General features: G+C 43.5%; 1 protein-coding gene across 10 annotated transcripts in view; it reads left to right on the forward strand.

Moving 5' to 3' along the window:
• The window catches only part of LOC105056834 (E3 ubiquitin-protein ligase XBAT33), a 49,131-nt gene that overhangs the window by 23,887 nt on the left and 9,253 nt on the right, over window positions 1-15,991 (forward strand). For 2 of the 10 annotated variants that reach the window (XR_833894.4, XR_833895.4), the window contains exon 5: window positions 9,833-10,118. The exons of 1 other annotated variant lie outside the window; for it this stretch is intronic. The gene's annotated coding sequence lies outside the window, so the exon portion shown is untranslated. Of the gene's footprint in view, window positions 1-9,832; window positions 10,145-15,991 lie in introns of those variants that run through there. 7 more of the 10 variants (XR_012136265.1, XR_012136266.1, XR_003802403.2 and 4 more) reach the window with 7 other exon arrangements.

The following is a 15,991-nucleotide window of genomic DNA, read 5'->3' on the forward strand; positions in this document are numbered from 1 at the left end:
AATGCGAACTATGCCTTGGTGTCAAACATATTTCGGCTTTCCACTGTAAAAGCCGATTATGCCGATTTAGTCCTAACTAAGCAGAATGCTATGCCAATACGATCGAGCTCGGATTGAAATCATACCGACTCAACTACAATCGATCGAAGGATATTCGGCTTGCCATCGATTATCAAATAACCTGACGTACTAATTCGACTAAAGTCAGATGGAAGGGATTTAGCTTATTACCATTTTTTCTAATACTTGAGTATGTCAAACAGATATGCGACTAACGGGTGACCCCACAATTACTACCGATTATCTGACTACTGATTAATATTTGGTTATCCGACTACAATTCTACGACAATGAGGATATACAGCCTACACTTGGATAAAATTCTCTTTCATTATCGAAAAAGAGTACAAAACTGGATCGAAGTCCGATTACAGATCTAATTACAGAAAGAAAATAAAATTACACCGATCAATGCTCATCGTCACCCCTGTCCCTTCGCTCTGGTGTAGAATCAATAACAGGAACAACTTCAAACATGGTCGGTGATCCCCCATGAGTCGGTGCAACTTCTTCTTCGGCAGCCCCCTCTTCTGACCTTGGAAGGATGATGCTGCTTAAGTCGAGGTGCGGATACAATTTTTCGACTACATCCCGACTGTCTTCTTACCTGACACAGTATGAAGCGAAGCCACTTTCGAGGATCTCCTTCTTGTATTCTTCTGAATCCCTGAAGTCCTCAACCGTCTGACTCAGCACCTCCTTTAATGACTCTGGTTCTGCCCTCGCCAAATCAGCATCGGCTTGTGTGGAAGATGACTCCTCTTTGGCCAGTGCTAACCTTTCCAGGCTGGCTCGATGTCGACTACGTTCGGCTTCAAGCTCTGTAATACATCCGTCTAGCTCCCATCAAAGCCAATGGATTAAGTGTTACTTGCCCTTGACTTGCGACTCAAGAGCTAAAATTTTCTTACAGGCCGACTCAAGTTCAGTGCGAGCCGACACCAGTTCGGCTCCAAAAGATGCTAGATCATCAGTTAATCGAAAAATCTCCTCCTGAAACTTGGCTTCCCGCTCAGCAGCTGACTAAAGCTACTCGAGAGCAGCCATCTTAAGCTACTCGAGAGCAGCCGCCTTCTCAACTTCGGTGGTTGCTACCTTATTCATCCACAACCGACGAAAGTCGCTGACCTTCCCATAGCCAGCTTCCAAGTCAAATATGTCGTGGATCAACTACGAACAGAAGATAAGTCGTTAAAAATAAAAAAAAGAAAGAAGAAGAAAAGGAAAAAGGAGAAGGAAAGGAACTTACTCCGATTATCATCAGATAAAAAAATAAAAACATCTCGGCCACTGTTCGTCTTCTCCGTCTCTCCCGATCAGTCGGAAGAAGAGTGGCGTGGCATAGTCGCTTGGCCAATGTCGGGTTGACCAGGGCCGATTCATCTTTAGGTATTTGAATGTTGATATGAATAGCGCGGCCCTCGGATGCTGCATCCTCCATCGAAGTCAACGGAGCTTTTTTTCGATCATCGATCGGTGGCCCCATGTTCGAGAGTGAGGGAAAGCTCGAACTTGTCTGCGCCAAAGAAGCATCGATTGAAGAAGCAACTGGTATAGCTGCAGATTGTTCGGGTCCTTCTCCCTCGACCCGGACCTCCTCAGTTGGTAGAACTACCGATGTTGATTCGGTAGCTCCCCTCACTGCCCTTTTTTCAGACGGCATGGCAGGAAGCACTGTCAGGGCCGACAATGCCAGAACCGGCTCAGAAGCCGACACAGATGGTGCATTGGGTTCCTCAGCCAAGACAGCAACTGGCACTGGCATCGAAACGGCAACACGAGCCTGCATCGAAGCGTCAGCCTGATTCCTTTTCGACGATCAGGAAGGCCTAGCCTCAGACGCTACCCTCTTCCTAACAGCATGTTGACGGATGTCAGCATTCGATACTCGCACTCTCAACTGTATGGCTGGAATTACGACAAAGGTCAGCACGACCTAACGGACAAGAAGAAGAATATAGTTAGAAATAATTCACCGTATTGTACCTAAATGAGTGACCGAACTAAGGCCGGCGTCATAAAGAGCCTGTTCGGTCACAAGCTCCTTCTGCGATGGGATCACCATATCTTTCAACCAATGAAAGTCTTCCCAATCACCGACCTTTACTCGACTGTTGTCATTGGGACCGGTTCTTGGATCATCCCAATGAAAAAAAAATCAAGGAAGAGAGGAAGAAGCAAAAAAGAACTAATTCTTCCATCTATGAATGGATGATAGAAGATCGGTGATAAAAGAAAGACCTTTTCGAAGGTTGAAGAACCACCACTCTCTGGCTTTTGGATGAGGTAGGAGGATAAAGAAAGCACGAAAAAGCGAAGGGCGAGGTTCAGTAGGCAACAACTGACACAATAAGGCAAAACTGATTATCAGCCGAATCGAGTTCAGAACCAGCTGAGCCAGACAAAGATCGTAATAGTCCAAAATATTTCGGACAAACTCCGAAATTGAAAATTGAAGATCTGCCCGAAGATCTTCGACGTAAAAAGCTATCTGGTCCGAAGGAGGGGTATTCATCCGACCATCGGTACCAGATGCGAAGAGCTGATATTACTCTGAGATACAATACTGCTTTCGAAGTCGCTCAACGTTCGACTTCGAAAGTGAAGAAACCTCTACCTCCAAACTCGACTGAGATTCATCCGTCAGACTCTCCGGTCGATCATCCCTAAAAGAAAAAGTCCGAGCCATCAGGAAAATGACTAGAGAGTTCAAGAAGAGGGAACTAAACCTGAAAAAGATAAAAGGAACAATCCTTAGACGCTGAGGTGATCTTCTGGCAGAGTCCCAGTACCAGAAAAGAGAAAATGAAAAGTAAAAATTTGATTGAGAGCGGCCCTATATATAGAGGATCGCTCAACGGTCAAGATTGAAACAGCCGAATCGAGACTGCTTTAGATGCAGACACGTGGCAATATCTGGACCAACCACCGATCCGACAGTTCAACGCACCTGCACCAGATTAAGCCACATCATCATTATCCGCATGAACAGCCCTGGCCCGATAACATTTGGACACATGGCGGAAATTTACCTGTCAGAATTAAATCATCCAGCATCGGTTCACCTCTCCAAAACGATGCCTGACACTGATGACTGATATCGAATCGTCCTGTTAATATGGCAGTTTAAAGATGGTTCTACACTCACCAAAATGACAAAACAGTCGATTACCCGTATCCCGGAGAAAGTGGCTACAGAATCAAAGCTCTATATGATATGAAATAACTCCCTTCGTCCAACGTGACGAACCACATGGCAATACACACGTCGGTCCACCTTGGACTCGGGAGTGAAGGGAAACTGTTGGGATAAGTCAATCGACCCCTGACTCTAGTCAACCGACTCCCGACTCTGATTTTGCAACGGCCAACTGACCAAACGCGCAATCCTGACTCTACATCGGTTGAATATGAGATGACTCTTTATCGACCGATAAAGCGAATCACACCGATCTATGGCCAATGTCCGACTAATGTTCAATTATTACTGATGAATAGCAAATAACTTGAACTGTCAGCACAATAGAACTATCAGCCAACAATCCTTCATATGACCAATATATGGTTGGTTAATCTACTTAATATATCGTAACCGTCACAGGCGGTTACCAACCACATATCGTGGCATAATTAGTAGGGATTAACGATCCACACGTGATTATGGCCCAATGATTTAGCACCATAAAATGCAGGATCACGTCCGACGGTTACAACAATCTCATCTATAAAAAGAGGTAAGAGAACAGCACTGGTAAGTCATTTCTGGCCAAAGCTCTGCTACTCTGAATTTTCAAGTCTACTGTTCACCAATTCTCTCTCTGACTTAAACATTGGAGGGTTTCCATCGGATATAAATCCGATCAGTATGGACGCTGTTTTGCAGGTGCTCATTACCGGCGATAGACCACAGGGAGTTGGCCACAATAAGGATGTCTTATATATTCACAGAAAGTTATATATATTATTCAGGATATCATATATATTGACAGAAAGTGATATAAGATATCAGACAGCTATATATATTGTTCAGGATATCAGGATATTGTATATATTCATAGCAAATCATATATGTTATTCAGGATGTCATATATATTCATGAAAAGTCATATAAGATATCAAGAAGCCATATATATTGTTTAGGATAGAATATAAAGATATAAAAAATTGTATATATTGTTCAGAATGTCATATATATTCACAAAAAAATATACAAGACATCAGAAAGTAATAATACTATTTTTTCTTTGTTCTATCGAGGAAAAGAACATTTTCATCAGAAAAAATTGAGAAAAAAATTGTATGGTATTAAATGTTTGCCCTATTATTAATTACATTATGTGGAATAATTGGCTGCTACAGTATGCTTTACGTTAATTTTGCCACATCGGATGCGGAGTGCAAAGAATTACTCATGAAACTATTGGCATTCCACATCCAGGTTGAGTCACAGTCCCAAAAATTTGGGCTTGCTAGGCTTCAAATGGTAGGCCTTTCAATAGGGCAAGGTTACATAACAACCCATTTGGGACCCGAACCTGGAAATGTTCCTATGATCCAGTCCAACGATTGTATCCACTAAGGAATGTAAGGGGTGTCAGCTGTAAGCCATTTGAATTGGAGAACTTGTACGTACTGAAAGCTTATGAAAGGCCCCCATATATACACCCATCCAACCCCCTTGGAGGTCAAGCCAAAACAAGCCTGGGATTCCACTTCTATACCTAGCAAGCCCAGCTCTTGTTCTCAAGGAGGAGGCATACAATCTCATCTGAGACTGATAACTATGAGAAAACTAACGAAGGTCAAATACCACATCAAACTGGAAACTGGTCGCTGACCTAGAGCAGCACTTAAAAGGTCAACTTGAGTACTTAATATAGGGTAATTTATTTACCAGCAACATGTACACACCAGTACACCACACAAACCTCTTTTTTTTTCTTTTTAATCTTTTCTACTTGCCACTGGCATTCTTCAAGGTTGGCAAGTCAGATGCTGAGGTGGAAACTATGTGGATCTATGCCGACAAGAGTGGGCGAGCATCTATTGTTGACTGTTGACTTGTTCTTATTCTTAAAAAAGACTATTGACTTGTTATCTGAGAAACAATCCGCGTCACCATTGACTCAGAAACTGATGAACTTATTATTAAGCTATGCAAATAATTAATCATATAGTCAAAGTGAATTAATCTTTCTGGTCATGTGAGTTCTAGTTGCACTAATCAAAGCTAATGGACTTGAGCTGGCAAGTGAAGACCCCATGACTTCTAAGTAAATAAGAAAACACACCAATTCCAAGTCATGATTGGGTCCATGGCAAAGCTGCTGGAAATGCTTTTAAATTGGAGGGAATGAGGATTAGTTTTATTCCATTGTCATGTACAGGATCCCATACTAAACTATAGGGGAGAAGAAACTATCATCAATTATTAATGCAAAGCCAAAAATTATTTTAAAAAAAAAAAACTAGCACTAGATTTAATCCTGTATGATTGGCATTTGAGATGTATGCTAGGATGATGATGTCTATGGCCATCAGATTGATGCGCTGAGATTGGATCATGCTCCACCGAAAATTTGATGTTTCAGCAATCTTATCTAAATTTTGCTTCCTAAAGTTATAGTCACAGAGGTGGATGAAATCATTAGGCAGGGACATATCACAAATTAAAGGGGATCTTACCGATAATGCTGAAGATCCTGTCCATCTTTTTTATTTAGTGTTCCCTTTTAGATCTCATAGGGTCACAGTTGGTCATGTTGCAGGAGACTTATATAATAAGTAGGAATTAATGGTTAGGCTAAAATCCACTAAACCAAAATGAGTTGCTTGCTTTATGGTGCTGAAATCGAGTCCATGGCATCGCGATGCACCAAAAGGAGCCTGACACGTGTGAAATATATTTGATGTTAGGCACGAATTAATCGAATCTTGTATATGTTGCATCTAGGTCAGCTGTCACTTAATCTTCACCTGAATTAGCATTTATACCATCCTAGCTTCTCTCAAAGTTCATGGTATACTTAAAAGTGTGTATGGAATGCACCATGGCGATGTTGATGGACCACCACACACCTGAATGGAAATGTGCTCTGAATGGAATGCGAAGGGGACAGGTATTTATTAAACCAATACAATTTATTTCCAAGATGATTTGTGGTGCCTAAAAATCAAAGAACACAGGTTGCATTTGGTAGCTGGTAATCTATCCAGATTGCTGGTAATTTAACATGGGCCCATCAGATTATTGTGTTTAGTATGTTTTTTGAATAGCAATCCAGATAACTTTGGCAATCCAGATTATTTCTCAGGAGGTAATCTGGATTACCTTAGGGAGAAGTGGCTATCCAGATTACACTTATTTGGCAATATTGTAAAAAAATTTTGGACAAAATTATTCTTCAAAAAAAAATCATACAAAATCCATCCCTCCATACCCCTTCTCCGATGGCTCTCACCCTCCCCTTATTATATATAATAATATGACATAATATATTATAATATAATATATTATTATTATATTATTATTATATTATTATAGTAATTATATTGTGTTACAATAAATAGTATATGATAATATATTATAATATATATTATATGAATCCTATTATATATAACAATAAATTATATTGTATTATATTATTATATTATATTATATTACATCATTATTATATTATTATATTATTACAATATTATATTGTTACATATTATTTGATTATTATTATAATACATTATAATAATATATATTATATTATATTAATATCTTATATTAAAATAATATAGTATATAATATAATATTATTATATATAATAATATAGTGTATTATATTATATTATAATAATTTATTATTATATAATCATATATTATTATATATTATATTAATATATTGTAATATATAATATATAAATATTATTATATAAAACAATATATTAATTATATTGTTACATTATTATATTATAATATATTGTAATATATTAATATATGAATATTATAATATATCATAATAATATCTTTTATTAATATAACATAATATATAATATAATATTATTATATATAATAATATAGTATAGTATATTATATTATTATATTATATTATAATAATTTATTATAATATAATATTATAATATACTATATTAAAATATATTATGTCATATTAATTATATAAATATCATTAATATTATATTACTATATATTATTATATTATTATTATATATTATAATAATATATATTATATTATATTGATATCTTATATGAATATAATATAGCATATGATATAATATTATTATATAAAATAATATAGTATATTATATTATATTATAATAATGTATTATTATATTATCATATAATATTATATATTGATATATATTGTAATGTATATTATATAAATATTATTCTATATAACAATATATTAACTATATTGTTATACTATTATATTATAATATATTGTAATATATTAATATATTAATATTATAATATATTATAAGAATATCTTTTATTAATATAACATAATATATAATATAATATTATTATATATAATAATATAGTATAATATAATATATTATTATATTATTAAAATAAAATAATATATTTATTATATTATAATAATTTATTATAATATCATAATGTAATATTACAATATACTATATTAAAATATATTATATTATAATAATTATATAAATATCATTATATATAATAATATAATATATTATTATTATTATTATTATAAAATTAAGGAGGTATTTTAGGAATTTGATTTCATATTACCGATAATCTGATTGTCATACCAAATATATCAATCAAGATTTTCAGTAATTTTACTGCAACATTATCTACATATATCAAACACAGTAATCAACATTGCTGATAATTTAATGGTGGTAATCTATCTTGAAGATAATTCAGATTACCTTCCAAGATTGCCTGACGATGCACCAAATGCAACCACAAAGATTAGTGATTTCTTTAGCTTCTTCCTTCCTCTTGTTATTTCATTTTTGAGTTATATTGTAAAGGGTATGAGTATAGGTCAATGCTAAAATTACTACTGACAACCGTCTGGAGCAACCATCAAAAAATATGTCTGGTGTACCAAAATTTTCGGTATGGAGTGCTTTCCACAAATGTATAATGGACCTTCACCCCCCAATCACTAGTTCCAAGAGTTCTTTACAACTTTAGCTTTTCTTTGTCATCCTGTGTTTTGATATTGATTGGAAACCCATAATACCATAATCTTCCTCTATTATTTGGAGTTGTTTGCATGCTTGGGTTTTATTTGGAAAAGAATTGGCAAAACTGAAAGGCACTTCTCATTTTATAATCCCAAGAATTCGGGATGTTAACATCAATCTATCCATCTATATATTAGGAACAGCAATTCTATCATAAATTAAAGCTTAGTTACTTATCCAATTCACCTCTCCCTTTCTTTGCCTATTTTTTTTGGTTCATTCCAATCAAAGCCATCACATCTCAAGGACATTGAAGTTGCATATTCATATTTTTCCTCACAAAATATTAAAGTTGCATACTCGTATATTTTCATTTTCCTTCACATGCAATAATATATTTATGCATGTATATGAGGTAAAATGAAAGCTACAAATCTTTACTTGGTTACTTGTCAATTTTTTGTACCGTTGTCTATGATAATCCACCATGATGATTCAATCATCCTAAAAGTCTCGTACCATATATTGATACTGTGGTGTAGAAGAGAGGTGGCTTTCTTATTTTTACCACAAGCTGTATGCAGATGGAAGGAGCCCCACAATTACGGGGTAGTCTCCTTTCTAATATGCTGCTGTTAGGTCTAAGAGCTCGTGGATCAGCACGTGAGGTATTATTTGTTTTGATCCATAGATTTCATGATTTTATTTTTTAAAAAATACTTCATGTGAAAAAGATTGATGGTCCATCGTTGTATCCCCGGGATATTTTTAACTCGCAATTAATATGAAACTAATAGTATATTTTGTTGGGCACCGTAACAGTTGGTATGAATTTTATAGGGTAATCAAAAGCTGACCCATAGATTGCTCGCAACCACGGACATCCAAACGCCTAGTGGTTTCTTTTCTCTTTCTCCATTTTCCTTCTCTCGGAGAGCGAGTGATTCATTTGGACTTGCATTGAGAAAAATCTAAAGGGGAAATTCGGGCATTAAATGACTCGTTTTGTGTCGGTGAGTCACACCGGCAACCATCAAAGACGTCAAAGGTGGCAGGTCCACCCCTCGAATAACGACACCATTGCTTACACTTAACGTGGTGAACACGACCCCTGTTTCTAGCCGGAAGAGAGGTTTTCCCTTGTGCCTCTACTACTTTAAGAGTTATTTACAATAATATATGTAACTTAGAGTATAGTATTGGCTATAATTGACTGGAAAATAAAATCCATCCAAAGAGGTGAATTAAATAAGTACTTTATACATTCATTGCATTGTTGTATCATTACTTTTATATGATACAGTATAGTTGTTAGGATGCAATTGCGCTGATGGGAAAGGAAGGACTAGGTTGTGAGTGGAGTGTTCAGTTGGGATGATCCTCATGTGATGTAAGCTTTAGACACTAAATGGACCCTTGCCTACCCATATAGACTAACTCCACTGACACTAATTGCCATATGTCTCTTGTGTAATCATTTGGATGGATTAGAAAACCATGCTTTATTCTTTGTTAGATCAATTGATTTAGTCCACCTAACTCGTTTCACTAGAGAGGGCCATGCCGAGGTTTACAATTGTATCATTTCTTCCCTGTAGGCCAACAGAAGTCTACCGATGGTCTACGCAGGATGTAGCGAGAAGATGGTTTTGTCAAATAACATTCCGAGAAGACGGATGAATGGCGGATACATTGAAATTTTGGTCAAAGTGGGGTCAACAATGGCTTCTCATTTTTGACTACGATGTTGTGCCATATTGGAGAAAGCACGAACGGTCATGATATTTTGTTTGATTAATCTTTTTGATATTTATCTATTGTGACCAACATCACTTTCAACTTGTGTGCTAACTATATTTATTTACATTTTCTATGAAAGTTTGCTGGCGAATCAAAACCGCTTCATTCTTTGCTTGGAGCACCAATCATAGGAGTGGGGGATTGGTGTATATATTAATTAGAATCTTAAGGGGAAATTTGGTTCCCAACAAAAATCAGAATAAAAATGAAAATCAAAATCGGAATGATCAAATCTCTTGAGGTATTTGGCTTACGACCGAAATCAAAATGAAAATTTTAATCTTTGAAAGAGAGTAGAGATTGAATTTTAGATAAATTAGATTATTCTCATCCTATCCTGAAATTGAAATAGGAATAGAACTTTAGAAGTTATCTATTTCTATTTCGATTCTAGACCCCAACTTTCTCTGATCAAATACCTCCTAAAATACCATATAAACAGTAATCAACATTCACATAGAATTGGTGCCTCAAGCCTGGAATGAAGTGGCGTGCTCCAGATTTTTTAACCAAGAATGTTGTACTTATAAATGGCAAGAGGTATTAAGAGGGCTGTTGCGGCCAATCCCCTCGTCGCCTGATCGCCGGAAAACGAGCGCCTGCAAAAAGGAAAGTCCACACTGACCGGAGGTGGCTCCAGCGGGAGACCCTCCGACGGTCAAGTCAGAGAGGTGGTTGGGCAACAGTGAAATGAAGACAGAGAGCTCAATCGAGAGAGAGAGAGAGAGAGGAGAGCAAGCCTGTGGTTTCAAAGTCGAAATGGAGGTCTCCTGCACTGTTGCCTTCCCCGATTTATATAATGGAGCATGGTATGGCGTCGCCATTAATGGCGCGGATAATTGAGGAATTGTCAACTCACTGTAGACTGTCAGAGTCGCCGTAAAAGTGTCATACCGTCGTGGGGCTGTCAAATCACTAGGGTTGACAATGCCCTAGGCGGGATAATGCCCCTAGGTGGCAGTGCCGCATGTTGCTGTCAGGACTGACAAGCTCTGACGGCTGTACGGCGATCGGAGGAGTCGACCAACCCTAGGTCGGTGGCCAGCTGTGTGGCGTCGGGTGGAGATTCGGGCCCCTTTGTTGGTCAGCGAGTCTTACGTGAGTCGGCCATCAGACTCCCTGGTTCAGTCGGTCGGGAAAACAGGAAAAGTATGCCCGACCGACACATCCTCAGTCGGTTATGGGCCGTTAATTGGCCGGTGATGGCGCCCGTCGATCGATCGGTCGGCTGAACGGCGATCGGTCGGTCGCTCCGGCTGTCGGTCGGTCCCTCCGACCGTCGGTCGGTCGGTCGGTGGGTATTCTCCAACAGTTGCCCCCCTCCACTCCTGAGTCGGACGGTGAGCTGGCCGATGCTATTGCTCGGACAGCGATGCTGGGCGACTAGGAGTGGAATCACTGTGTGCCAAATTCCGACCGTACCGTGAGTGGATACGATGTCAGGCGCTTCATGAATGCCGAGCGATTCGCTGACATCGGATGTAACGTCGGTATCAGACGTCCCGTCTTGTCGTCGTCAGACGTCCCGTCTTGTCGGCGTCAGGTGTCATGTCGGTGTCAGGAGGTCGGGTGCCGGACGATTCGGTGTCAGGCGATCGAATATCCGGCGCCTTCTGGGGAACGCAGACCGTCGCCCAGCGTCGATTCTGGGAGCGCGGTGCGCTGTCAGGCGTCCCATCGAGAACGCGAATCGCCGCGGGCGCTTTAATTCGGAACCGCGGCCCCTTTCGCCACGTGTCGGAGGTGGTTGGGCCGGCGCCCCTCGCATTAAATGGAGGCGGTGCGGTCGTCCCGGGATGGGTGCGCCGAATCATCGGGCCAAAGGGAGGGCCCGGAGGCTGCCACGTGTCGCACATCCGGGAAACGTTGGTCGGCGCGGGGGCATCTTGGCCGTCGGACGGCCCTATATATATAGGACCATCTGCACTCAGAGCCCCATCTTGACGTTTTTGCTGCAGAGACTCTGTCCGGACGATTTCTCCGTCGTCGCCGGCAGTCGTCTCTCCTCCCGCTCCCCAAAGGGTTCATTTCCGGTTCGTGGTCTTCCCTTTTTTCTTCCTCTTCTTCTTCTTCCTCTCCTTCTTCCTCTCCTTCTTCTTCTTCTTTGCTTCTTGTTCGGTTCTGGTGTGATGGCCGGAAATCCGTCACGGGGGGCTCGGTCGGGAAATCCGACCGATGACTCTCGGTCGACTCCGAAAGCTGAGGTTTCCTCGCTTTCGGGGCCGAACGTTGATCGGCTTCGAGAGCAGTATCGCATCCCGGAGCAGTTTCAACTTTCCGCCCTAGGGGTCGGCGGTCGGGTTAACAATCCTCCGCCGGGCCAGCTGGCGCCGTACGTCGAAGATCTTCGCGCGGGTCTTCGGCTCTCGATTCTGGAGTTCGTCCGGAATCTGCTGGATTATTACGGACTTTGTCCGGCGTAATTGGCACCGAACTCTGTCCGACTGATAATCAGCTTCGCGCTGTTGTGTCAGCTTCTGCCGACCAACCCTCGTATCTCGCTCTTCCGGGCATTTTTTGTGCTCCGACCCCACCCTAAAGCCTGAGGGTGGTGGCTCTTCAACCCCCGGAAGGGTCTCTCCTTCATCACTGGTCTTCCATCGTCCATCCACGGGTGGAAGAACCAGTTTTTCTTCGTCTCATCTCCATCTCCTTGGGGCTTCCCCTCCCACTGGGGCGTGCCTCGAACCGAAGCAAACGACAACAGCCGGGTAGAGGCGGACGACTGGGAGGACTTCCACCGACTTAAAGACATGTCGGTTCCGAAGCAGAGGGAGCTTGTTACCGAACAAGCTCTCTATGACGCCGGCCTGAGCTTGGTCCCCCGACTAGGTATCGCCCGATCCTCCGGTCCTCTTTTCATTCGGCCCTTATTCCGGTTCTTAGATTAACACTTCTGTCGGTATCGCAGGGACACCTCCAAGGATGCGGCCAACCGACGTCGAGATTCGGCAGTATGCAGCAAGGAAGAGGCCGGCATCGGGGGCAGGACCTTCGCGTCCACCGAAGAAGCCCACTCCCGCGGTGCCGACCGTTGAAGCGTCAGCGACCGACCAGTCGGAGCCGGTGATAGCGCTCGCGGCTCCGGCAGCACATCCGGAGGAGAGGCCGGTGGAAGACGCGGCCGAAGGGACATCGGTGGCCTCGCCGGCAGCGGTGGAGCCGAATGACGTTCGGGAAACCGAACACCATCCGACGGCGTCTGCGGCCGCTACGGGGGGTGCCGGTTCAAACTCGAGCATCCCCTCCCTGCCGGTTCCGTCGGTCGGGGCGGCCGATCGGGGGAAGGCCCCGATGGATCCCGCAGACGACACGAGGTCGAGGAGTCACACCGTGCCGTCCAGCGCACGGTTCCCCGAAGGTGCGTCGGCGTTGGCCGACCACAACCTGGCCAGGAGGCTGTGCCAGGGAATCCTCCTCCCAGCCGACGTGGAGGCGCTAAAGTCTCGGCAAGTGACCGAGATGTTGTCTTCATTCTACCCGACCATGGTCGAGGTAAGTCCTGTTTCGCCTCTTTTTTTTCTTAGTATTTTCGTTACTTTGTTTTCTTGACGAAACGCTTGCGTCGGTAGCTGATCTACACCATGTCGGAGCTTGAAGCCGGATACCGGAGGTTCGGGAACGTCCGGGCGGCTTGGAAAGAAAGGTCGGCGGCGGTCGAAGCCGACCGGGCAATGCTGGTCGACCACTTGAAGCAGTCGACCGACCGGGAGGCCAAGTTGGTGGACGAAGTCTCCCGCCTCGGGTCCGAGCTAAGGTCGGCCAGAAAAGAAGCCAAACGCAAGGGCCGGACCGTGCATCGTCTGCGGCGCGAGCGGGATGGCGTTGCCGCCGAACTCGAAGGCGAGCGCGAGCAGCTTCGGGTCAGCCTGGAGAAGCTCGCCAAAGCTGAGGAGGATCTGTCAATCGCCTAGGCCGACGCCGACATAGCGAAGACAGAAGCAGAGTCGGCAATGGACTCGCTCGGCCGGGCAGAAGAGGAAGCAAGGTCGGCGAAGGAGTCGGCAAGCCGGGCGATGGACGACTTCCGTGCCACCGACCAGTACCGGGAGGAAATGTTGGAGTCTGGCTTCGCGTCGTACCGGGTGGGGTACGAGGACGGTCGGGATACGGTCCAGGCCCTGTACCCGAAGCTGGACCTCAGCAGTATCGTCCCGCCGGGGGCCGCGGAGCAAGTTACTGAAGAGATGGCCGACCCTCCATCGGGAGGCATCGCCGTGGCGGAGGAAGCCGTCCCGGAGCAAGTGGCACCGACTGCCAGCCCCCCGCCGACCGACGGTCCTGCTTCGGCCGTCGACCCAGCGTCGATCGTGGTCGATACATCGGTTATCCCCGATCTTCCGTCGGTCGAGGAGATCGACTCGGAAGGATGATCGCGGCCTTGCCGACTTTTGGTTTCTTTTTGTCTTTTCCTTTTTTAGAACACTCGTAATCGGGCTTCGGCCTGACTTTGTAAACTTCTTTTGACTTTGAATGAAATCAGTTTTTAAACTTAACTTTTTCCTCTGTCTGTTTTTCTTTCTTTCATGAGTTGTGGAATGCATCCGAACACGTGAGTTGCCAATTTATATAGGTCGGTTAGGACGTTCGGCAACCCACGCCGCCACGAAGGTAGGCCAAGTCCCGACTTAAGATCGGCCCTTGATGGTCGAAGTATTATGTCGGGAGTCCTTCCTCCGGCCGTAAGTCGGGCGCATTCGTTGAGTCGAAAGCCGACCGACCGTGGTAAAGGTTCGGTAGTCGGGTCCCTTCCAACGCATTCAGTCGAATGTCGTCCGGCGCATTCAGTTGAGGGAGCACCGATAAGTCGGACCCCGATACCCTTGTGTCGGGTATCTGTACTGCGCCTCGCGATATACGGTGGTAAGCCGAATATCTTCCGGCCAGCCGTAGCCCGGTCGGTGAATCATGAATGCGACTGAGGTCGTATTGTACGATAGACGGTGGCAAGCCGAATATCCTTCGACCGGCTGTAGCTCGGTCGGGAGTCGCGACGTCGGTCGCGCAGGCATTTCGCCTTTCTTTGGTCGGGGCTCGACCGGCATGTCAGCCGATGGTCTGGCCTGAAAGTTCGACCGTAGAAGGAATGTCAACTCCCGTCAATATAGATGCATCGGTCCTCGTAAGAGTCCGATGTGTCATTGAAGGTCGAAGGAGTGTAGCTCCCGTCCATATAGGTATATCGGTCCTCGTAAGAGTCCGATGCGTCACCGATGATAGGGTCGTCGGTTTCAGGCGGATACCAAGTCCAAGTCGGCATGTCGGGGCTTGACCTTGGTGAGCGCCGATCGTTAGTCGAAGAGTTAAAACTCTGAGATTTCAAACCGGATTTGTATTCCGACTGGACAAGTACAAAGTTCATTGGTAATATAACTTCAGGTTGTCGGCGTTCCACGTTCGGGGAATGGGTTTCCCTTCAAGGGTCTCCAGTCGGTAGGCTCTCGGACCATAGGTGTCTGCTACCTTGTAGGGCCCTTCCCAGTTCGGAGCCAGCTTCCCTTGGTCCAGGGGCTTTGAGACCTCTGCCTTCCTCAGGACTAAGTCACCAGGCCTGAAAAATTTTGGTCTGACTTTGGCGTTGTAATACCGAGCAACCTTCTGTCGGTATGAAGCCATGCGAAGTTGAGCCTCGTTTCGCTGTTCGGGGAGGAGGTCTAGGTCGGCCCTCCGACAGTCAGAGTTGTCCGGCTCTTGGCACCGCTCGACCCTCATAGACGGCAGTCCAATCTCGAGCGGGATCATTACCTCCGTTCCATAGGCCAAGCTGAAAGGCGACTCCCCGGTCGGAACGCTGGGAGTCGTTCGGTAAGCCCACAGAACGGAGCCTAGCTCGTCGACCCAGAGGCCTTTGGCTTCATTTAGTCGGGTTTTGAGTCCGTGGAGTAAGGTCCGGTTGGTCACCTCGACTTCGCCGTTGGACTGTGGGTGCCCGACTGAAGTCAGTCGGTGCGTGATGT

This window comes from Elaeis guineensis, chromosome 13, assembly GCF_000442705.2.
Source record: "Elaeis guineensis isolate ETL-2024a chromosome 13, EG11, whole genome shotgun sequence".
NCBI lineage: Eukaryota > Viridiplantae > Streptophyta > Magnoliopsida > Arecales > Arecaceae > Elaeis > Elaeis guineensis.